At 41.1% G+C, this 26,168-nt stretch overlaps 1 long non-coding RNA gene across 4 annotated transcripts in view; it reads right to left on the minus strand.

Moving 5' to 3' along the window:
* The window catches only part of LOC129643715 (uncharacterized), a 29,068-nt gene that overhangs the window by 402 nt on the left and 2,498 nt on the right, over positions 1-26,168 (minus strand). For 3 of the 4 annotated variants that reach the window (XR_008710449.1, XR_008710446.1, XR_008710448.1), the window contains exon 3: positions 848-1,013. This is a non-coding gene — a long non-coding RNA (uncharacterized LOC129643715). Of the gene's footprint in view, positions 1-847; positions 1,014-4,597; positions 4,686-26,168 lie in introns of all 4 variants that reach the window. The other variant, XR_008710447.1, reaches the window with a different exon arrangement.

The raw sequence follows: 26,168 nt of genomic DNA on the forward strand, positions 1-26,168 counted from the left end.
GAGCCCACGTAAACTGGGTGTGGCAGCAATAGTGGAAATATACAAAAGATTCTCTTAGCACACTGGTTTGGCTGATAGAACACAAAAATTAAGTACCTGCTGTAAACCACTTAGCTAGTAACTGGTAGAGCCACAGTCTGATCCAAGGAAGTCAGGCTCTTAACAATATGCTAAACTAGCTCTTTGATTGGAGGAGATCTGGGTTGTATTTATCTTTTCACTAAACTACTTCAGAGCAGGAATCTTATGCTTGGGCAGGAATCTTAGATTCCAACCCTGGCTCAGAAACTTGGAAAATCATTTCTCTGTGGCTCTCCATTTGTTCATATGCTTTTGAAAAAGCTCAGGCGATAAGATCTTAAAGGTCTCAAATTCTGAATCACACCCTTCTAAAAGTCTTTGAACAGAACTACAAATCCTTAGGATGTAAGGATTAGACTACTGAGTCACAGGGTAGGACTGTGTTTATGACTCGTGGTTTAAATTAGCATATTGCCTTTGAAAAGAAACTTACCAGTTTAATGCAATTACTATGTCTTCCATGGATGAATGTGTCTCTTTCCTTGCCTGATCATTAATTGAGATAAAATAAAATTATATATAAAATATTGAATTTTTGTTGACTCAATGGATGTAAAGTAGTGTCATGAGTTTGCTTTGTTTTCTATTTTTCCAGTGACTAAATAAGCCAAACATCTCTGCAAGTGTTTGTCATGTCATTTCCTCTTGTGTTAATTTACTTTTAGCGAGTCATTTCCCCTCTCTGGGGAATCAGCCTTAACATCTCTCACATGAAAAGGTCGACTGAGATCTCTAAGGTTGTTCTAAGAATTAAGTGAGACAGTACCTACTAAAGTTCTATTTCAATTCTCCAAACAAATCAGGAAAGGCCTTTCCATCTTCAGCATTTATACACATGTAGAAACCTGTGAACAGGGTCCTTGACCAAACTCTAAGACATGTCTTGGTCAACCAAATCTCTTCTTTCTGGCTGGTTCATATTTTAGTTCTTCCTAAAAGAAAGAGAGAATAACTTAAACAACCAGCGTGGTGATTTTTTTCCCCTCAAATCCAAACAATTTGTAATATTAATGTGTGATGAAAACACACATCAAATGCCTTTCTCAAGGCAGTGGTTATCTCTATTGGCAGGCACATCTAGTTTTTCTCTAAGTTCACAGCTTCTGAAACACTTGACACATTTGTTCTGAACTTGTGGTGACCTACCTATTCCAAGTTTCATTATTGTAGCAGCTGAGATTAAAATGGTCAAAGCAATGAAGTCATTGTTGTCATTCTTTGAAGATTTAAAAGAAATAGAACAGCACTCTCAGACATTAGGGGAGTCAGAACCTGGGGACTGGGAATCTGCAAGCAGATGATCACACTTCCATCTAGGAACAGATTTTTAGAAAAGAAAATAGGAGCTGATTCTTGAAGAGCCCCAGGCTCCTTTTTCGAAGCCTCTTCGTCCACCCTGCCATGCTCCTCCTTTTCACTTTTCTATCCTGTGAAAATCTTTCTTTAGAACTCAATTAGGAGGCAGGAAAGATGGGTTCAAATCCATTTCTGCCACTTGATAGCCCTGTGGATTTTAGTACGTCTGTTCTCTCTGCTGAGGGTCAACTTTTTCATCTGCTACAGTCCCTTTATTGATTATCATGATCTTTATGAATTAGTATGTAAGATTCTTGAATTAGATGCAATGCTTTGTTTACCTCTGTGCCCCCAACAAAGGCCCATCGTGGAATTTTTCATAGAAAGGTGCTCTCTTCTTGTTAGTATATTGAAAGTGAAAGTCACTCAGTCATCTCTGACTCTTTGCACCTCCATGGACTATACAGTCCATGGAATTCTCCAGGCCAGAATACTGAAGTGGGTAGACTTTCTCGTCTCCAGGGGATCTTCCCAACCCAGGAATTGAACCGGGGTCTCCTGTATTGCAGGGAGATTCTTTACCAGCTGAGCCACAAGGGAAGCCCAAGAGTACTGGAGTGGGTAGCCTATCACTTCTCTAGAGGATCTTCCCAACCCAGGAATTGAACGAGGGTCTCCTGCATTGCAGGCAGATTCTTTACTAACTGAACTATCAGGAAACCCTGTTTATAAATCTTTCCTTGACCCTGAGGTGATCTCTATTATTCTAAGTTTTACCAGGTGGATTAGTTTCTGGGAGCTGCTGTAACAAATTGCCACACACTTGTTGGCTTAAAACAACAGAAATGTATTATCTCATGGGCTAGGGGCTAGAAGTCCAAAATCAAGGTGTTCACAGAGCACTGTTCTCTAAAAGGTTTAGGGAAGGCTCCTTCCTTGCCTCCTCCTAGCTACTATTGGTTGCTAGCAGGCCTCAGTGTTCTTTGGCATGCAACAATATCATCTTAACTTCTGTGTCCATCATTACATGGCCTTCTTACCTGTGGGTCTGTCTTTTCATGTCTCCAAATCTCTCTTGTCCTTGCAAGGGCAGCAGTCATTGGATTTAGGACCCTGCCTAATCCAGTTATGACCTCATTATAACTTGATTATATCTGCAAAGACCTTATTCCAAATAAGTTCACAATTATGGTTTCCATGTGGATGTGACTTTTGGAGAAGCACTATTAAACCCAGCATCCCAGGACATCTCTGTATCCTTACTCGTCCCATCCCATAGTTTTGGACTTGTCTCCTTGCTTCCTCATGAAGAATCCTTCTTTGTAATGACCCCACTCACTGGGGTCATGATAATCATATTCATTGTTCTCCTTTATAATAGCCTGTCCCTTCTTCTCTCCATGTTTCACTGGAGCTTGCTGTCAGACTAACCTCATGGAAAGGACAGTTTAGTTATCTTCATTTCCTTGCTCAAAATCTTTCTGATGGTTTCCTTTACCTATAGCTCAGGAGCTGCACTTCTTCAGGAGGGCATTCACAGACTTTACCACCCGATGCCAACTCTCCTGTCTAGTCATAACATCACAACTCTCCCCCACGCACAACACAGATTGTCTTTTAGCTCTGTTATCTACCCTTTTCCTCATCATCATGCCTTCCTCTCCATCTGAAAGCTGTTTTCTTGATCACAAGATGGATTATTCCCATCACTCTTGAAAAGCTACCTCTTCTCCAACCAATATCCCCACCTCACACCTAGTCAGCATCCTGCTCCAAACCCCAATACTATTTTGTACTTCAGTTGACATTTCATCCTTACATTATTGGTCATCATGCTATTTCTCTTTTGATTAAAACATGAGCTCTTAAGAGCAGGAACTCTTCCTTATTCCCTCCGTTTCTGGTTCTTAGGAGATGGTACATTTTGAAGAGATGAAGGAAAGATTCTACAGTAATAATTTTCAGAAGCTGCTTTAGGGGGTTGTGTAAATATTCTGTATTTAATTGATAGTCAAGCTGATAAAAAATTAAAATGCTAATTTTACTCCTAATTTCAGATTTTCATATTTATAAAAATAGCTTACTTCTTTATACTAAGCAAATGTAGCACATTTGATCTTACCATGTAAACATACATTAATAAAGTGTGTTTCTACTTTCCAAGTAGGTTCTGGGTAAGTTTTTTGCATTTAAAAAATTATGAAAACCACTATAGCAGTGGGGTTATGTATCACCTTTGGGAGATGAGGTACTTGCATTTCCTCTTGCTAAGCCACTTCAGTCGTGTCCGACTCTGTGCAACCCCATAGATGGCAGCCCACCAGGCTCCGCTGTCCCTGGGATTCTCCAGGCAAGAACACTGGAGTGGGTTGCCATTTCCTTCTCCAATGCATGAAAGTAAAAAGTGAAAGTGAAGTCACTCAGTTGTGTCCGACTCTTCGAGACCCCATGGACTGCAGCCCACCAGGCTCCTCCATCCATGGGATTTTCCAGGCAAGAGTACTGGAGTGGGGTGCCATTGCCTTCTCCTCTTAGATACTCTTATTCCCAGGAGCCTTGATGATCGCTGAGATTTTTTTTAATCCTGTGTGTGGAATTAAAGGGGAGGGATGCTATAAGGCCAGAGCAGAAAGGTAGTAGACTTTGGAGTCACAAAGACCATGACCAGTCTGCCATTTATTAACTGTGTGAGTCAGGGAAACTACTTAATATCCTCAAACCTGTTTTTTTTGTCTCCCCCCCCCTCCCCCTTTAACATAGAAATGAGCTCTAACTCATAGGGTTGTTGAGAGGATTAAATAATAGACCTAAAATGAATAACATATGAGACACGTAATAAATGACATCTACCTTAATTATAAAGGTTAGTTCTGGTGAGAGTTATCCTTTTTTCCCCTTGCCTGGTGAAATGCAGCTGTAATTCTAACAGCTGCTGAGAGAATAGATGAGAAGGGCCTTAACCTCTAAATTGCCCCAAGGGAGAGTTGGCTAATGAAAAGCCACAGGAGTGAATTATCTGCTGACTACACTCTTTTGCTGAGGTACAAAATTACTTTTGTATAGATATCCAGTTTGCTAATTATCTTTTAAAAATCAAATGAGAGCTCTTTCTAAAGTCCTGGTACTGACCAAGAAAATGTATTAAAGGAAAAGTATCAGATTTTGCCCAGGTATCAAGAAACACTCATTTTGAAATAAAATAAGGACTTGAATACTTAACATTTGGTCTGATTATGGAGTAGATCAAATATTGTCTTGATGTGGTCCCCTTCTTTAAGAGTTGAGTGGAGAAAAATTGAGAGATGACTCTGAGAAATGGAAAAACCACATTCTGAATTAATTTGGATCTTAAAAGGAAACCAGACTGATTTCTTCTCTTCTTAGCTGGGTTTCAAATGATTTTTTTCTCCTTTCATGAGGCTGCCCTTTGCTACTCTTCTGTTGGCATCAACACATGTGGTTGTAGGAGCCAAGAGTCTGTGTAAGCATGCTCTTCTCTTTTCTGTAAAGATTTGACTCATTGGCCCCAGGCTCTTACTCACACAGCTGGCAATATTCACATGCCTATGGACTTTCACTTTTCTTTCCCATTTGATCTTTTTGTTAGTTTGTTTTAATTTTTATTGGAGTATAGTTGCTTTACAATGTTGTGTTAGTTTCCACTGAACAGCAAAGTAAATCATATATATATATATATACACACACACATATATAGGTATGTGTATATATAAACATCTATTTCTGCTTTATTGACTATGCCAAAGCCTTTGACTGCGTGGATCACAATAAACTGTGGAAAATTCTGAAAGAGATGGGAATACCAGACCACCTGATCTGCCTCTTCAGAAATTTGTATGCAGGTCAGGAAGCAACAGTTAGAACTGCACATGGAACAACAGACTGGTTCCAAATAGGAAAAGGAGTTTGTCAAGGCTGTATGTTGTCACCCTGCTTATTTAACTGATATGCAGAGTACATCATGAGAAATGCTGGGCTGGAAGAAGCACAAGCTGGAATCAAGATTGCCGGGAGAAATAACAATAACCTCAGATATGCAGATGACACCACCCTTATGGCAGAAAGTGAAGAGGAACTAAAAAGCCTCTTGATGAAAGTGAAAGAGGAGAGTGAAAAAATTGGCTTAAAGCTCAACATTCAGAAAACAAAGATCATGGCATCTGGTCCCATCACTTCATGGCAAATAGATGGGGAAACAGTGGAAACAGTGTCAGACTTTATTTTGGGGGGCTCCAAAATCACTGCAGATGGTGACTGCAGCCATGAAACTAAAAGACGCTTACTCCTTGGAAGGAAAGTTATGACCAACCTACATAGCATATTCAAAAGCAGAGACATTACTTTGCCAACAAAGGTTCATCTAGTCAAGGCTATGGTTTTTCCTGTGGTCATGTATGGATGTGAGAATTGGACTGTGAAGAAGGCTGAGTGCCGAAGAATTGATGCTTTTGAACTGTGGTGTTGGAGAAGACTCTTGAGAGTCCCCTGGACTGCAAGGAGATCCAACCAGTCCATTCTGAAGGAGATCAGCCCTGGGATTTATTTGGAAGGAATGATGCTAAGGCTGAAACTCCAGTACTTTGGCCACCTCATGCAAAGAGTTGACTCATTGGAAAAGAGTCTGATGCTGGGAGGGATTGGGGGCAAGAGGAGAAGGGGACGACAGAGGATGAGATGGCTGGATGGCATCACTGACTCGATAGACATGAGTCTCAGTGAATTCCGGGAGTTGGTAATGGACAGGGAGGCCTGGCATGCTGTGACTCATGGGGTCACAAAGAGTCAGACATGACTGAGCGACTGATCTGATCTGATATATATATATATATATATATATATATATATATATATGTATCACCTCTTGTTTGTATTTCCTTCCCGTTTAGGTCACCACAGAGCACTGAGTAGAGTTCCCTGTGCTATACAATAGGTTCTCATTAGTTATCTGTTTTACACATAGTAGTGTATATATGTCAACCCCAATCTCCCAATTTATCATAACCCCTCCTCATTCTCCCTTGCTGTCCATATGTTTATTCTCTATGTCTATGCCTCTAGAAGAATGGATAAAGAAGATGTGGTATATATATACAATGAAATATTACTTAGCCATAAAAAGGAAATAAATTGGGCTTTTTGTAGAGATGTAGATGGACCTAGAGACTGTTATACAGAGTGAAGTAACTCAGAAAGAGAAAACAACTATTATATAGTGATGCATTTATGTGGAACCTGAAAAGATTGGTGAACTTTCACTTTTATGACCAGAGTGTCTGGTCAAAGCATCCATACCCTTATAGGGCTTTTGAGGAACCCTCCTGCTCCTTGGACTTCCCTGGTGGCTCAGACGGTAAAATGTCTGCCTGCAATGCGGGAGACCCGGATTTGATCCTGGGTTGGGAAGATCCTCTGGAGAAGGAAATGGCAATCCACTCCAGTATTTTTGCCTGGAAAATCTCATGGATGGAGCCTGGTAGGCTACAGTCCATGGGGTCGCAAAGAGTCGGACACAACTGAGCAACTTCACTTCCCTTCCTCCTGCTACATATATCTTTATAACAGTAAGTCCTCAGACCCAGGATCTTTTTTATCTTCATTGCCTTCAGTTCAGTTCAGTCGCTCAGTTGTGTCCGACTCTCTGTGACTCCATGGGCTACAGTACACCAGGCTTCCCTGTCCATCACCAACTCCTGAAGCTTGCTCAAACTCATGTCCATCGAGTCGGTGATGCCATCAAACCATCTCATCCTCTGTTGTCCCCTTCTCCTCCCACCTTCAATCTTTCCCAGCATCAGGGTCTTTCCCAATGAGTCAGTTCTTTGTATCAGGTGGCCAAAGTATTGGAGTTTCAGCTTCAGCATCAGTCCTTCCAATGAATATTTAGAAATGATTTCCTTTAGGATGGACAGGTTGGATCTCCTTGCTGTCCAAGGGACTACTCTCAAGAGTCTTCTCCAACACCACAGTTTAAAAGTATCAATTCTTCAGCACTCAGCTTTCTTTATAGTCCAACTCTCACGTCTATACATGACTACTGGAAAAACTGTAACTTTGACTAGATAGACTTTTGTCGGCAAAGTAATGCTCTGCTTTTTAATATTCTGTCTAGGTTGGACATAACTTTCCTTCCAAGGAGTAAGCCTCTTTTAATTTCATGGCTGCAGTCACCATCTGCAGTGATTTTGGAGCCCCCAGAAATAAAGTCTGTCACTGTTTCCATTGTTTCCCCACCTATTTGCCAAGAAGTGATGGGACTGGATGCCATGATCTTAGTTTTCTGAATGTTGAATTTTAAGCCAACTTTTTCACTCTCCTCTTTTACCTTCATTGCCTTAGACCTCACAGAACTTAACCTACTGTTTCTCCCTGTCTAAAAGTTCCCACCGCTTCCCAGTCTATCCCTTGGACAAGACAGCAAAGCTCTAATTTTAAATGTTTTACAACTAAGGAGACTAGGGAACGGATATTAGCAAACAGAAATTAAATGGGAAAAATGGAAAGTTTCTGGCATCTAACAAAATAAGTAGAGCCACTGTCCAGAGTTAGTGTTGGTTTCTAACCTTTTGCTTTCTATCCTCTGCTTTCACTATTCCAGTAAATCACAATCCAGTTTCCACCCCAGGAAACTCCCCTAGCACGCGCACACACACCCACACCCACACAGCCACCCACCCACCCACCCACACACACACACACACACACACAAAGGAGTCAAGACAAAATAGATGTTCCTGCCTGTTATGAATATACCTTCTGTCTCTGAAAACTCCAGATGGAGAGTCTCTAAATTTTCCTAGAAATGGTTGACACAGGGTGTACTCAGCACTGTGGAGGTGACAAGACTAAAATAACTTGGGGATCAGATTATCTGGAGGGAGTTTATTCTGTTCATTCTTATACCTAGATCTCTAACTATTCTACAAACCCCATCACCAAGTTGACTTTGAATCCAGCCAGTCCAGTCCCTCCCTCGTGGTTCTTACCCTGCCTAGCTTAGCATCTCTGAGATGTTTGTTGCTTTTCTTCCACCTTCAAACTGCCAGAGGATACTCAAATTACTGGCCAAACATGGTTTACCTTCCTGGTCCACAAATTCTACTCAATGGTAAGAAATTTAAAATTCTATCCTTATATTGAAATAAACACATGTATGTTGTGAATAGAAAGTGAAATTTTTATATTTAACTTTATGCAATTGCCAATATTCAACCATTTAGGCCTATAAAAATAGCAACTGCATATGGTTTAATCTCACACATTTTAAAAGTAACAGAAATTTTTTTTTGTTGGGCTTTATCCTCATGCCCAGGAATAATACTTCTCTCTCCATTGACATTAGGAATATTTCATATAAAAGTTTGAAATGAGCATTTTTCACAGTGTAATCTATTCAGTGATTTTTGGACTATTCAGTAATGGTGGGAAAAATTGGTGCTAACTCAGACATGGCTATCTGTCAAATGAATCAGCATTGGATTCTGAGAGCAAACAGGAAGTATTGATAATAGCTTTCACTTTCTGAATTCTTTGAAAAGCATCAGCTTCTTTAGTGTCCTTCCATCTCTAACCCTACGCCAACATTTTCCTCTTTTCTCTTTCAGGGATCTTGTTCATGTAGACCTGTTCAGCTTCTCTCTTTCTTCCCCATTACCTAGAGCCTAAGAATTGATGAAACATTCATAAACGCACATCACATCCAATGTGTCTCCAGGTGAATAGCTCTCTACACTTTCTCCTGTGAATGAGGCAAACATAGAATTTTCTTAGAGGACTTGGAGAAGCAGCTGTGCTGGAGAAAATAAAATGTCATTATGAAAAGTTGGTGGGGCAGGCTGGAGGGCCTCTAGAAAATCTTCACATACTATTAAATTCTGCTTGTTATTAGCATTAAAGTTTTAGTCACGTGATCATAATCCATTACTCCCTGCAACCTCTTACTTCTTTTCCATGTGTAAAATGTAAGTATTTAACTAAATGACATAAGCTTCTAGGTTTGACATTCCAAGATTGTACAATTTAAGAGCATTCACAACTGGTAGTTGGGCTAAAACAATGTCAAAATACATCAGTTGGGCTCACCATTTACAGAGGACATCAGTTGGTATCTTTGGGGTGTGGTCAGTACCTTCTTTTTTATATTCTATTGCATATTTGCCTTATGTGTTTAGGTTTCAAGTTGTTTGGCAAAGATTATTAATCCATGATATTTAATAAATGCAAGAGCAAGGAAAGTATTGCAAGTGCTAATAAGCAGAGGTATGTGAAATTATGTAAATGAGGCATGGTATATTTAAAATTTTTAAGTGGCATAATTCACGGGACTGCAGGAAATTTTCTCAAAACAAAGAGCTATTCACAAAGCAGGTGCAAGGATCTCTCTCTACCTGGGCAATCAGCAAGAATCATTAAGAGCAACAAAAAGTGACTGAGGAACCAAAATACCACCTGAGTGAATGACTTAGCTTTAGCGGCATGTGTTCATTCAGAACAGAGAAGCCCATGAGTTTGTTAAAGAATTTAAAGGGGAAGCAGGGTAACCCTGCTAGTGCGATCTGTCACAGGCTGTGAATAGTGTATGAAGAGGAGTGTAGGCACTGCCACTACTAAAAGATTCCCCATACTTAGAGGAATGGATAAGGAGGGAGGTGGCCTGACTCTGTCTATCAGATTAGATCTGAAGAACTATGGACAGAGGTTCATGACATTGTACAGGAGACAGGGATCAAGACCATCCCCAAGAAAAAAAAATGCAAAAAGGCAAAATGGTTGTCTGAGGAGGCCTTACAAACAGCTATGAAAAGAAGAGAAGCCAAAGGCAAAGGAGATAAGGAAAGATATACCCATTTGAATGCAGAGTTCCAAAGAATAGCAAGGAGAGATAAGAAAGCCTTCCTCAGTGATCAATGCAAAGAAATAGAGGAAAACAATAGAATGGGAAAGACTAGAGATCTCTTCAAGAAAATTAGAGATACCAAGGGAACTTTTCATGCAAAGATGCGCTCAACAAAGGACAAAAATGGTATGGACCTAACAGAAGAAGAAGATATTAAGAAGAGGTGGCAAGAATACACAGAAGAACTATACCAAAAAGATCTTCACAGCCCAGATAATCACGATGGTGTGATCACTCACCTAGAGCCAGATATCCTGGAATGTGAAATCAAGTGGGCCTTAGAAAGCATCACTATGAACGCTAGTGGAGGTGATGGAATTCCAGTTGAACTATTCCAAATCCTGAAAGATGATGTTGTGAAAGTGCTGCACTCAATATGTCAACAAATTTGGACTACTCAGCAGTGGCCACAGGACTGGAAAAGGTCAGTTTTCATTCCAATCCCAAAGACAGGCAATGCCAAAGAATGCTCAAACTATCACACGATTGCACTCATGTCACATGCTAGGAAAGTAATGCTCAAAATTCTCCAAGCCAGGCTTCAACAGTATGTGAACTGTGAACTTCCAGATGTTTAAGCTGAATTTAGAAAAGGCAGAGGAACCAGAGATCAAGTTGCCAACATCCATTGGATCATGGAAAAAGCAAGAGAATTCCAGGAAAACATCTATTTCTGCTTTATTGACTATGCGAAAGCCTTTGACTGTGTGGATCACAACAAACTATGGAAAATTCTTCAAGAGATGGGAATACCAGACCACCTGACCTGCCTCCTGAGATATCTGATGCAGGTCAAGAAGCAACAGTTAGAACTGGACATGGAACTACAGACTGGCTCCAAATCAGGAAAGGAGTACATCAAGGCTGTATATTGCCACTCTGCTTATTTAACTTGTATGCAGAGTACATCATGAGAAAGGTTGGACTGGATGAAGCACAAGCTGGAATCAAGATTGCCAGGAGAAATATCAATAACCTCAGATACACAGACAACACTACCCTTATGGCAGAAAGTGGAGAAGAACTAAAGAGCCTCTTGATGGCAGTGAAAGAGGAGAGTGAAAAAGTTGGTTTAAAACTCAAGGTTCAGAAAACTAAGATCATGGTATCTGGTTCCATCACTTCATGGCAAATACGTGGAGAAACAGTGGAAACAGTGATAGACTTTATTTTGGGGGACTCCAAAATCACTGCAGATGGTGACTGCAGCCATGAAATTAAAAGCCATTTGCTTCTTGGAAGAAAAGTTATGTCCAACCTAGATAGCATATTAAAAAGCAGAGACATTACTTTGCCAAAAAAGGTCCGTCTAGTCAAGGCTATGGTTTTTCCAGTAGTCATGCATGGACGTGAGAGTTGGACTACAAAGAAAGCTGAGAGCCAGAGAATTGATGCTTTTCAACTGTGGTGTTGGAGAAGACTCTTGAGAGTCCCTTGGACAGCAAGGAGATCCAACCTGTTCATCCTAAAGGAAATCAGTTCTAAATATTCATTGGAAGGACTGATGCTGAAGCTGAAACTCCAATATTTTGGCCACCTGGTGCAAAGAACTGACTCATTTGAAAAGACCCTGATGCTGGGAAAGATTGAAGGTGGGAGGAGAAGGGGTTGACAGAGGATGAAATGGGTGGATGGCATCCAACTCAATGGACATGAGTCTCAGCAAGCTCTGGGAGTTGGTGATGGACAGGGAGGCCTGGCATGCTGCAGTTCATGGAGTTGCAAAGAGCCAGACACAACTGAGTGACTGAACTGATTGGCCTGACCACAGATTTCCAGCATGTGAAATAAATTGGTTATTTTGGGGAACAATGTTGGAGGAAAAGTATATTTGTAAGAAGCGAATACTCGTTTTTAAATTTTGAAGATCACTCTCATGATTGTATGTGGTGGAAATGAGGTTGTGGATGATAAGATTAAACCCTTCTGTACTTGTTAAGGTCAGATGACTTAACACATAGATGTATATTTTGCATTCATGTACAAATTCAATGTAGGTAATGCTTGTCAGATGACATCCTGGCAGAGAGCCAGGAACTCTGTGTCTCATGACAAAGCTCTCCTTTAGATCCTAGAGACAAGCTTCTCTATTCACCTCACAGATAGAGGAAGAGGTTCTAGAGAAGGCATGCCCACCCCTTAACCATCCCTCCCATTAGAGACATTCCTTTCTCACACTTCTCATTGATAAGAACTAACCAGATGCCTCCCACTCCAGACGCACAGGAGAAACAGCAGGAAATATAATTCCAGGCTGGGCATCCCTTCCTAACAACAATCCCTCACTACGAAGGATTTGAGGGTCAATTATCCAGCTTTGATACATCTCTGATTCAGTTTTGGGCAAAAGGATTTACAACTAACTTTCAGAACTCAATCTATCTGCGTGTGGAGAAATAGGAAACTTCTGTGGTAGGTACTCAAAAGCAAGAGCTATGACTCACAGCACTGAGTGCCTATAAAATGAATAAAAGTAATTTTTAAAGAAACAAACTACAGTTTATAGAAAAGAGAGGTGCTCTATTTCGGATTGCAAATGTGTTAAAGTCAAGCTTGGGTGATACGTGTGTGTGTGTGCGTGTGCGCGCGCACATACACCGAGTATCTCTTCCTTTGAGAAGTGACTCCACCCCCATTGTGTAAATATCTTACTCATTTATTGCACTTAAAGCAGTGGTAAGGCCTGACCAGAGTCACTTCCTCTACCTCAGAGTTTGAGTGTGAACCAGTCCCATCCAATTAAGCAACTTCATTCTTCTGGTCACAGTGAATTTTCAAAAAATGAGCCCATGACCTAAGTTGGACCAATCAGAGTGCATTCTGGTGCTTCTTCTACAGAGGCTCTTTCTCTAGGCCATAATCTCTAAAACCATGTAAGCCTGAGAGCCATTTCTTTACACACACACTCCCCATACACACACACACACACATATATATACACATATTCTTTTTTTAATATTCTTTTCCATTATGGTTTATCATAGAATGTTTTTTTAATTGAAGGACAATTGTTTTACAACATTGTATTGGTTCCTGCTGTACAACAACAGGAATCAGCTCTTAGAGCTGTGAATCAGCTCTAAGTATCATATATCCCCTCCCTTGTGAGCCTCCCTACCCCACCCCCATCCTGCCCCTCTAGGTCATCATAGAGAGCCATTTTAATATTACATGGAGACTAAGAATAAAGCCAATCAAGAGAGCTGATGACATTATTTGAATGCCTGGACAAACATGACTGAAGTCCACTACTTGAATGTTCTAGTTATGTGACCAATACATTTCTCTACTTACACATTTTTTCACCTGGCTTAGTTGATTTATTTCTGATAATAAAACTTTCAAAATTAAAAGTCTCCTTACTATGACACTTGGTTTGGATTTTTCATATCTTTTCATCATGTTACTATTCTAAAACCTTTAATGGGCTCATTAATTGCCCACAAAGCCAATTAAGTCTCCTCTGCTTCATTTGCAGAATCTTGCACAAAAAGGGTTCACCTTCCTAATCCAAGAACATAAACCTTAGAATGCCCAAGCATCTCTCTCTCATTGACATCTGGTTTTCGTCAGATGTCTTAATCTGTGTCAACCCCTAAAATTCCACTTGATAGCACAGCTTCCATGGAAATTATTATTGCTTTGACATCAGGGACCATGTCTCCCAGACAATGGTAGTCAGCCTCACCATACATACCCTTATCACTTGCAGCACTTTCAATTCTTAATGTGGTACAGAACCCATAAAACGCTCAGCAAATATTTGCTGATCTACTTTTCAATAGTGATATTTATTTGGGAAGCAGAATTGAAAATTTTGAACAGTCTACACTTTTTTTTCCTTCTGAGAGGGAGATAATTTTCTAAGTAGACAATTTGGGGAGGAAATGTACAGCTTGAAAAAGGTGCTGAATTGGCCAAAGCTTTCTTGGAGGTTAGCGTTAGGGTGATCTTTTTCTTTGTTTCATTTTTAACAGAGTTATATCTCAGACAGCAATTCAGAGAGGGTTTCCCAGTAACTGATATAAGTGGTCTTCTCTTTTAAGTATGAAAAAAGAAATCAAGTTTTTCACAGATCAGCTATCCTGAAGCTGTTGAATACCTGTTCTTCATTATTCCTAATGCATCGTGGTGTATAGTATTTGTTGGATGAATAAGTGATATCCTCCTTCCATCAGGTTCCTCCCTCCACAAACTCAAATCACATTAATTCTTGAAAAATACTAGAAAAGTATAAAGTTAAGGTATAACAGTTCCTCAAATTTTTAAGTATTTTTAGAGGTTTTATATCTTTATACATGTCCTCCATAAAAACACTGTAACTAGGATGGAAGAATAGTACCTATTTTGCAGAGGAGAAAACTGAGGCTCAGAGGTCCTAAAGGTCATAGAGCTAGTAATCAACAGACCCAAGGTATCAGGCCTACTGTGGCAGCCACATCACTTCCCATCCAGTACCCTGACCACTGAATCACCATGTGTTTTGGGAGGCAACCAGGAAGGTCGCCAGTGTGGTGGTCAAAACCCTAGAGCTAGACTGAAGTAGACACAGGTAAAAGTCTAGGTATGCTTCTGACTACCTTGTGGACAAGTTATACCATCAGTTCAAACCTCAGTTTTCTACTTTGAAAAATGGGAATAATCCCACAGTCTTTTGTGGAGATTGTGAGTCTTGAATTCAGATTTGAAGCTGAAACTCCAATACTTTGGCCACCTGATGTGAAGAACTGACTCATTGGAAAAGACTCCGATGCTGGGAAAAATTGAAGGCAAGATTGAGATGGTTGGATGGCATTATTGACTCGATGGACATGAGTTTGTGCAAGCTCCAGGATTGGTGATGGACAAGGAAGCCTGGTGTGCTGCCGTTCATGGAGTCCCAAAAAGTCGGACACAACTGAATGACTGAACTGAACTGAACTAAGGCATGAATGACATGCTGTCTCAGACTCGATGTAAGCTTGGAAATCTCTGCTGCTGCTGCTGCTGCTGCTGCCAAGTCACTTCATTCATGTCCCCATAGGTGGCAGCCCACCGGGCTCCCCCATTCCTGGGATTCTCCAGGCAAGAACACTGGAGTGGGTTGCCATTTCCTTCGCCAATGCATGAAAGTGAAAAGTGAAAGTGAAGCCGCTCAGTCGTGTCCGACCCTCAGCGACCCCATGGACTGCAGCTTTAGTCAGGCAGGTAAAAGGAATGGTTACCACGGGCCTGAAAACTGTAATTTGATCTCCAATTAGATGAAATGAACCAGTTGTGATAGATAGTAAAGAGTCTGCCTGCAATGCAGGAGACCTGGGTTTGATTCCTAGGTCAGGAAGATCCCCTGAGGAAGGGAATAGCTACCCACACCAGTATTCTTGCCTGGAGAATTCCATGGACAGAGGAGCCTGGTGGGCTACAGTCCATGGGGTCGCAAAGAGCTGGGCACAACTGAGTGACTAACACTAGATGAAACAGACTAGATATTGTGACAGTGTAATACACCGAGAGGGACGGCTACTGTGGGAAATGCTCCCTCTTTGGAGAACCTCAAGAAGAAATTTCTGGTATTCACCTCCTCTTTCCATGAATTTATTATTGAAATATTAGTCCTCAAAGAATATGCAAAAGAATTCGTCTGAGCAAACTCAGAGTAAAGTCCCTCAAGGAAGGCAATGGCAGGATTACAATCCACAGTGAAGTGGCTGGGTCCCCATCAAGGCCATGCCACCTGAAACTTCCTGTTCCCAAGGGAATTTCTTGCTAAAGCACTTGTGTACTCTCCACACAAGACCACTCTCTCATTTAATGATCAGCTACATCGGCAGCTTTTTTCACCCAGCTTTGTGTGCACTCAAGCCCTGAAAGAAACAGATGCTTCTCCACTACTGTTATACGCTCTACCCCCTCTGCAGATGGGAGCCTGACCCACCTGGAAGTGACTTTTGACTTTTCAAGCTCTTCTAGTTCCAATTGCAAGCAAGTGAGGGCTCTTCTTTCTACCTGCCTCAGACCTGCCATTTGTACTTTTCTGAGCCCTGTCTTTACCCTAATGATTGTTTCTGAGGATGTTCACTTTTTTTTTTTTTCAGTGCCAAGCAGCATGCTAGATCTCCATTCCACAATCAAGGATTGAACCCATGCTCCCTGCAGTGGAAGCATGGAGTCTGAACCACTGGACCACCAGGGCAGTCCAGAGGATTCCACTCTTTTTAGGGGAGACTCTGCTCTCTATCTGAAGGAATGTGACCATACCACATTCAGACCTTATCTGAAGGAATGTGAGGCTAGAATGAAAAACAATACCTTAAACCTATTATAGTAGATTAATACCCACTGTTGAAGGGGAAATTTTATTTAATAAAGATCATTAGTCGATGTGATTACCATTTATCTTCACCAAGGTGCTCCATGTCTATCACTCCACACTTGCCCTTCTGAAAGAAACACAGACAGCTTCCTAGACACACGGCTACCCAAGTTATTTCCCCACTGTGAAGGGTTGAACTATGCCCTCCAAAATGTAACCCAACACTCTGTGAGTCTACAGTTTGCCTGTCCTATAAGATTGTTGTGGCTATTGGCAATAAGATGAGGTTTTACACAATAAGTCTTAAGTATTATGCAAATTTAAAATAATATGATTCTAAACCTTTAGACACTTGTAATTCTCCCCACCTTTGGAAATAATAGAACATCATCATGGGGCAAATGTCCAGCTATCCACTGAGAAAGTTGAACTTTGATTGCCCTTGAGTGGTCTACACATCTGTGAATATCCACTTCTTGGTGATGTCCATTCATTTAATTCCTTTGATCAATAACTTCATTTCTCCCCACCCTCCCTTTTACTAGCCTCTTTGATAGGTTTAATTAAAGTAATGTACCTTATGGAGATATGAAACCAGACACTCGATGATATCACTTCCTGGTTGGGGTCCTCAGCTTCCCTTTCATAAAGTGGAAGGTAGGAGACAGAGGCAGAAGACAGGTCTACTTTGTTTCTGCTCAATCACCCAGGGTATGAGTTGAGCAAAGACTTGCTCAGCGAGTGTCTGGAATCCTCTAATTCCAATAATTATCTTAGTTTTTAAAAGATGTTACATTAGCCCCAAAACCAGGTGTATTGTTTTGAGTGCCATAAAATCATCAGTTTGGGGAACAAACCCACGGCTGGTTAGGTCATTAGTAGAAAACATGAGTTCCTAGGTAAGCAAAAGGATGATTGACTGTAATGCAGGGATAGGGGAGGCTGTCAGTAGAGTAAGGCACAGGTCACGTTTGTTTCATAGTGACTCGCTAGACCAACACCTATTCCTTGAAATGAGAGAGGGACTTGGGGCCTGGAAACATGATGGCTAATAGGAACTATAGTAAGTGGAACACACAAAGCACACAACTGTGAAATAACAGGAGTCCTGGGTGAACTTGACTTTCTTGTGAACTCTGTGGCTCCTATATATACCTTCTTTCTGCGTACCATTCCCCTGACCACGGCAATTTATTTATAGTACCAAACCAAGAAATGTTCTCAGTTGAGTGGCAAAAGTAATAGGTTTTCATTTTATGATATATAAATCCCTAAACATCTTGTTTGGGGCACCGATACCTATATGCTCATTGAAAGCTATGTGTGTGTGCTCAGTCACTCAGTTGTGTACAACTCTTTGGGACCCCATGGACCATGGATTCTTTGTCCATGGAATTCTCCAGGCAAGAATGCTGGAGTGGGTTGCCAACTGAAAACTAGGACCTAGTAAATTTTTTTATTTGTCAAAGAATGACATGACTTTTCCAAAGATAGCTAAATTGAAATAACAAAGATAAAACATAGTGTCCTTTCTCAGGGAAGGTAAAATTCATTTTTGAAGAGTCAACAGTAGCTTCTGAAAAAAAATGGCATTGACTTGTATATGAATGGTTTTCTGTGTGACTTTGGAGAAGTCTCTTGACCTCTCTGTTTCATCTGCAAATGTTTTAATATCTTTGGAATGAGTACTTGAACAAGCACTGAGTAATCACTAGCAAAATAAAAGAGGTTTTGATGAATGCTCTATATTTCCAGCCCGCCTGAGCCACTTCATGTTTCTATATACATCACACATTTTCCTGACTCTACACTTTCGGCATTTCTTATAGTAGGAAGTAACCTTCCCGTTTTCCTCGTTCTAATTTTACCCATTCTCCAAGGACAAGGTCAACTGTCATTTGTGTTTTCAGCTTTTCCTGATTTCTTTACTTAAAAGCACTGTTTCTTTCTCCTTTGGGAAAGTTGGGGTTGATCTTTACTGTTGTTTGCATCTCTTGCTCTTTACATCTCTATTGTGGATTTACAGAGCTTCATACTTTTATGTATTTTTTTGAAGTAAATGACTTACACCTTTCCTTCAGAGAACAGGGGTTGTGCATGATTTACCTAGAACTTGGCATGTAATAAGCACTTAATAAATTTATAGAGAAGGTTTGTGATGGTTAGTGTTATGTGTCAAGTTGGCTGGGCCATAGTACCTAGTTTTTATCAAACACTTATAGCTATTGCTCAGAAAGTGTTTTGTAAAAATGGTTAATGTTTATAATCAACTGAATTTAAATAAAGGAGATTACACTCAATAATACAGGTGGGCTTTCTTGAATTAGCTGAATGGTCTAAAGAACAAAAATGAAATTTTCTAGAAGAAATTTTGCCTCAAGACTGCAGGATCAACTTTTGCTTGAGCTTCCAGCCTGCCCTATAGACTTAAGACTTGCCTGCTCTACAGATTTGGGGTTTGTCAGCCCTCACAATCATATAAGCCAATTCATTGAAATAAATCTCTTATGTACATATTGGTTCTGTTTCTCTAGTAAGCCCTGGCTGATACAGATGGAGAGGTTTCTTGTAGCACAATATATACAGTTTATCATTTAAATTAAGTGACTTAGAACAAGAATCTCATCAATATCTGTATAGACAATTATTCTCCAAATAAAATGTTCTACTCAACCTGGGAAAAAAAATGGAACAGACTTACATGAACTATAAGCTCCAAGGGGACACAAATTTTGGCTTTCTTCACTGCTGTATTTCTGGTATTCTGTATTTCTGCTGTATTTCCTAGAACAATGCCTGACACATAATAAAAGTTCGAGAAATATTTGCTGAAAGAATGAACGAATAAAAATACAGTTTTAAAGAAAATACCACTTTTGGCTATGTAGCAGGCTTAAACTTGCCCTTATGTACTTTGGCTCTTGCACTGATATATATGGCAGGAAAAAATTCCAGACCTGCCATTCATTGTGTTCCCGTAGGCAAGTCACATGCATTCTTTCACTTCATTTTTTTTATCCAAATGATTAGTTTTTGATCTGGCAGAAATCTAAACTCCCTCCTACCCTTCCTTAATATCTGTGATTTGCCTGCCTGGCCATAATATCGTTAATTTTGCATTCAGTTTTGTCATCCTATACATTCGAATATTATTTATTGTGTGATGATTGTTATTCCTTTCATGATTCTTCATGCTATCATCAGTTACTACCTGAGATTTAGAAATTTGCTCTTCTCCAGAGTACTTAAAGAGAACTTCAGCCTCAGATTTCTGGGACCAGACTCCTTTTATAACTTTGTTGTAAAGAAATAAAAAGACTCCTTAAGACATTTTGGTCAAAACCACAATTCCTTGTGTTTTATAAACCGGCTATAAAGGTCCATATATACATTCATTCTGCACCTGGGCTTCAGAACATCAAACCTTTGCTTCTAATTTTAGGGCCAGAAAATTATTTTATCACTGTTTTGCAGCCTCTTGTAAATACTTGCTGGGGTAATTTCTTTGGGTACCTTTGTTCCCTCTCTTCCTGAGGGGAAGATTTCTGGAGTCTGAATATACCTGCTGAGCCCTGGCTGCTCCCTGTGAGCACAGAGGCCATCCATCCATGCGCCAGGGCCAAGCTGCTGAATGAGTTTCCACAGCAGCTTTTCTCCATCCCCTGCCAGCGGCGAGTAAAAGGCTATTAGCCAAGATGCACCAAGGAGGGGGTCTTAATGCACTTACAGATTCTCCTCTCCTGATTTCAGGCTAATTCTTTTAAAGCTAAGAACCTAAAAAAATTTCTTAGCGTGTTCAACTATGGAGTGTTCAACTGTGCAGGAAAAGACTGGGGGAAAATAAACTAATAAACGCAATGTGATAGAAACTGTAACCGGTTCAAAACTGCTTTGTCTTTTCCTGTCAGACTCACAGTCTCAGAACATCACACCTGGATGGCACTTTAATTCTGTTCATTTACATTTGAGGAAAAGGAGTTTCAGAGAAGAAGAAGATTTTCCTTTGGGCTTCCCAGGTGGCTCAGTGGTAAAAGAATTGGCCTGCCATTGCAAGAGACACAGGAGATGTAGCTTCAGTCCCTCAGCTTGGAGAATCCCCTCGAGTAGGAAATGGCAACCCACTCCAGTATTCTTACTTGGAAAATTTCATGGACAGAGGAACCTCGTGGTCTACAGCCCATGTGGTTACAAAGAGTCGGACATGACTGAGCACGCATGCACATGGAACTAAATAATGGCAAAATCCAGATACAAGCCCATCTCCTGCCTCTGATCCTTTGCTTTTAACTGAATTTATTTATCCATAATGCATATCTATATGCCCCTACCTCTCCCTAACAAAAATCTGGAGGCACAATAAGTTTAAATAGACATGAATCATCGGAAATTAGAGTAAGTGGACTGTGGAAGTTTTTTCTTTCCTCCTTTCTTTTCTGTATTTCCCTCTTTTTTTCTCTTTTTTCTTTGTTTTTCCACTAGACAGTGTAGAAGCACAGAGAATTATTTAAGAGGTTTGGGGGTCTTTTTTTCCTACTTAGAAACTACTAACAGGAAAAGTAGACTGAGGAGACATGGAGGAGTATATTTATGATTGTGGGTGATAATGTTGTCAGAACTGAAGGAGCGTCAGCATTTTTCTCAAATGCCCTCTCTGCAGGTTTCACAGCTTGGAATTTAAAATGAGCTTTGGACCACAACGCAACACACCAGGTTTCGGATCAGGGAAACAACTCCGTCTATTCATGTACAGTACCGGGCAAAGTTGTGGGGGGAAAAGCCAAGGTTTGCAAATAAACTTGTTATAGTACAGGGCTGAGAGAATCATTTTTTGACAAGCTTTAGAAAACAAAACAGGCATCACTATCATTCCCTGCTCAATTGTATAGGCCTGCTCAGAGAGCCAGCTTCTATCATTATAAAATATATGTGTAAATAAATATGTTTGAGGAAATCCTTTCCTTTTCTTACTCCTGAGAGCTTCTCTGAATGTGAATTTGGATGTAGAATTTGTGTGTGATGTGTGTGGCAGGTGTCTATACCAACAGAATTTCTTTGTAGGCAGTGGAATGAAATTGCCTGCTAGATTGGACAGTAGGCAAGCCAGAAACAATGAAATCCATAGGTATTTTAAGTTAAGAGAAAGAAAGACACAGTCCTTGATCCTGGGAACTTATGTGAAAATGGATATAAAACACCTTGTGTTCAGAGTGCATATACAGTTCGGTTTTGAGGAGGTCTCTTATAGGAAACTAGTTCTCAGTTATTATAGTAACTGAAAAAGACTTAGCTTGTCCAGGACTGAAAGGCACCTCGGGGGTCAAAGCCTCTGCTCCTTATCAACTTCTGTGGAACCTCTTCTGGTGTACCTCTGACAGAGGGTAACAGGGCTCTGAACACCACTGTGATGGGGAGAGTTTACTACCTCAGAAGGCAGCATATTCTGTGCAGAGAGGCTCCTGTGGATAGAAAATGCTTCTGTACCCTGAGCTGAAGCCTACATTCCTGCCACCCATTTCATCTCTCCCAGCACCATCCTCTGTAGCCACCCAGAAATAATATAATTTCCCCTGTTATGCAATTCATTTAATTGCTCACAGCAAACCAAACTGAACATCTCCAGTCTTTACTGATAAGGTATTGTGCACCACCACCCCCGCACCACCTGCCCCCCCAACCTCCCCACACACACACCTCCTCACTACTTGACCCAGCACCCAAGGTACATATGAGACAGGATATGGATTAGTGCAGAGGACCCAGAGCCTGGTCTTGTGGCAAGTTCAAGGGCTAGATGGGGATGCTGCAGTGTCCAGGGATTGGTAAGAGGGGCCCCATGGTTTCCCCAGAACAGTCAATCAGGTTAGATCAGATCAGATCAGTCACTCAGTCATGTCCGACTCTTTGCGACCCCATGAATGGCAGCACGCCAGGCCTCCCTGTCCATCACCAACTCCCAGAGTTCACTCAGACTCACGTCCATCGAGTCAGTGATGCCATCCAGCCATCTCATCCTCTGTCGTCCCCTTCTCCTCCTGCCCCCAATCCCTCCCAGCATCAGAGTCTTTTCCAATGAGTCAACTCTTCGCATGAGGTGGCCAAAGTACTGGAGTTTCAGCTTTAGCATCATTCCTTCCAAAGAAATCCCAGGGCTGATCTCCTTCAGAATGGACTGGTTGGATCTCCCTGCAGTCCAAGGGACTCTCAAGAGTCTTCTCCAACACCACAGTTCAAAGGCATCAGTTCTTCGGCACTCAGCCTTCTTCACAGTCCAACTCTCACATCCATACATGACCATAGGAAAAACCATAGCCTTGACTAGACGAACCTTTGTTGGCAAAGTAATGTCTCTGCTTTTGAATATTCTATGTAGGTTGGTCATAACTTTCCTTCCAAGGAGTAAGTGTCTTTTAATTTCATGGCTGCAGTCACCGTCTGTAGTGATTTTGGAGCCCAGAAAAATAAAGTCTGACACTGTTTCCACTGTTTCCCCATCTCTTTCCCATGAAGTGGTGGGATTGGATGCCATGATCTTCGTTTTCTGAATGTTGAGCTTTAAGCCAACTTTTTCACTCTCCACTTTCACTTTCATCAAGAGGCATTTTAGTTCCTCTTCACTTTCTGCCATCAGGGTGGTGTCATCTGCATACCTGAGGTTATTGATATTTCTCCCGGCAATCTTGATTCCAGTTTGTGTTTCTTCCAGTCCAGCGTTTCTCATGATGTACTCTGCATATAAGTTAAATAAACAGGGTGACAATATACAGCCTTGACAAACTCCTTTTCCTATTTGGAACCAGTCTGTTGTTTCATGTCCAGTTCTAACTGTTGCTTCCTGACCTGCATACAAATTTCTGAAGAGGCAGATCAGGTTAAGGCATTCGTAAATAAAAAGATTTCTAGGGTAGAAATTTGCTTTTTCTACCTGATGTATAGAGGTGAAGTAAACTGAGTTTTCCCTAAAAAGGACATATTGGGCTTGCCTGGTGGTCCAGTGGTTGAGCATCTGCCTTGCAATGCTGGGGACACTGGCTCAGTCCCTGGTCTGGGAAGCTTCCACATCCACAGGGCAACTACGCCTGTGTGCCACAGCTACTGAAGCCTGTCGCCCTAGAGTTTGTGCTCCACAATAAGGGAAGCCACTGCAACAAGAAGCCTGCACACCACAACTAGAGAAGGCCCACATGCAGCAGCAAAGACACAGCGCAACCAATAAATAAATAACAACAATGTTTTTAAAAAGGACGTGCTGAATATTTAGACTTAATGTTTTGTAAGTTATTTTGTCATAAAATTTATTCAATTGCACTTAAAAGACAGAGAAGAGAAAGGAAAGGTTTTGTTTGTCATCATGGAACTCAACTCAAGCTTTGGGAGCAGATTTTGTGTATGAAATGCTAGGTAAGGTGTAAAGCTTTTGAAAACAAGAGATTGTCAGTGTTTTTCTGAAGACTCAGTAGTTGCTAACAACAGAGTTAGGGACGTCTGATGGAAAGAACCTGGGCCATAAATCAAAGACCTGAGTTTGGGGCTTGAGCCAGCCACCTAGTTCATTAATTTACTTTTTCATTTATCAGACTTGTATTGAATACTTACTAAGTGCCAGACATGTTGGTAGTCAAGAGAGACAAGGTCTCTGTCCACATAGAACATACACTTTTGTGAGGGAGACAGACAAGTTATGAGGCAGCTACAGTGAAGTGTGAGAAACAGCAGTGCTAGGGCTCAAAATTGTGAGTCTGTAAGGAGTCTCCATGACCTATATGGGTTTTAGGTGGGTGGGGAGGGAGCAGAGGAGGTTCAGGAAAAGCCCTTTGCTGGAGATGATATGTAAATAGAGAGCTGATGGATGACTGTTAGTCAGATGACCTCACAAACACTGCCATCTCTCTGAGCAGCACTTGTTATTATTGGAATAATTATAACAATCCTGATCAATCTGCTTTATTCTGTAGGAGGTTATGAGGATCTGATAAACAGCTTTATGTGCAAAGTTCTTTGAACCAGAAAGTGCTCCATCATTGTAAGGAAGACAATGGTTAATAATTGTTATTGGATATTGTTATTCCCCATCCTAGAGTCCATTTTCTTCTTTCCACAGGTACAGATTTGGCTTTCTGGAGCTTAGCAGGAGCAGAGAATAAAAGGACAGAGTTGGGTGATTTGTATTGCTTCAGTTTCTGCAAAGGAAGTTAGACCACCCAGGTCCCCGGGGGCTCTTAGGGCATAGGATTCAAGGAGAGACTGAAAGCAGCCCCCGTGAAACTGTGTCAGAGGGGTGGGGCTTCACCCTGGGGTCACCTTGTTAGAACCAAATAGACTGTCAAGACTTATCCACCCTGCTCTGGGGACCTCACTAACAATTCAGTGGCCTAATCTTGCCAGAGGTAAAATTACCAACTTGCCCCAGATGAAGTCACGTGCGCCTCAAAATTCAGCTCTAGCCCTGACCGCTACCTATTGGCAGGACAAAAAATACAAACTGTAGCTAAGTAACTCAAAATGTCAGCAATCCCTGGTTTATCAAGATTTGAACTTTCAAGATCAATCAGTCCATTTTGCCCAAGGGCCACTCAACTCTTGTTTTTATTATGATTCTAATCCAGTTTCCTAGCATTTTCCACATCCTCTCTGGTGGTCTGGAAACAAGTAATATTTACTAAAATTTGAAGTTAGTATGAGGAATAGAACAGCACTGTCTCTGCTATGTAGGCAAGTGTCCTTTCCCTTACTGTGTCCCAGTTCTATCTCAAAGTGAAGGTGGTGGATGGAATTTATCTCTCACGTACCTTCTGCCATCAACATTCCACATGTCTATGGTGTTTGCCTCTTTTTCCTGCCTACGTTTACAAATCATAAGAAGCTCTGGCTACCTTCCTTGGTTAGACTTTTATTAAATATTCAACTGCCTAAGAAGGCCAGATCATGTGGCTTGGACTGCTCTTTAAACTCTGCCAGATCAGAGAATCTTAGTTTAAAATGATATCTTGTTAATTCATCATGTAGATGTGGAACTTTTTGTTTTTAATACAGCCCAGTTATTCATGGCTAAGAGTTTGCCACAGAACTTGAGAGTTGTATTTAAAAACAAACAAGCCCCAGAGAAGTAAGCAGAAGGCTTCTTTCACAAACTAATGTATTTTTGTAGCGGGAAAGTAACAGGCTAGCTTCTGCCTCTAAGTCAGAGAAGGCGATGGGACCCCATTCCAGTACTCTTGCCTGGAAAATCCCATGGACGGAGGAGCCTGGTAGGCTGCAGTCCATGGGGTCGCACAGAGTTGGACACGACTGAAGCGACTTAGCAGCAGCAGCTGCCTCTAAGTGGGACAGCAGTTTGGAAAGACTGGGAGTTTCTTTGATCTGTTTGATGCTGCACACGCAAGTAAAGGAATGACCTGTTTTTTGTTTTTGTTTTAGTCCCTAAATCATGTCTGACTCTTTGCCACCCCATGAACTGTAGCCTTCCAGGGGCTCCAGTTCTACCACGGATTTCCTGGGCAAGAATATTAGAGTGGGTTGCCATTTCCTTTTCCAGGGGATCTTCCCAACTGAGGGATTGAGCCTACATCTCTGCATTGCAGGCAGATTCTT

Source organism: Bubalus kerabau, chromosome 2 (genome assembly GCF_029407905.1).
Source record: "Bubalus kerabau isolate K-KA32 ecotype Philippines breed swamp buffalo chromosome 2, PCC_UOA_SB_1v2, whole genome shotgun sequence".
Classification (NCBI taxonomy): Eukaryota; Metazoa; Chordata; class Mammalia; order Artiodactyla; family Bovidae; genus Bubalus; species Bubalus kerabau.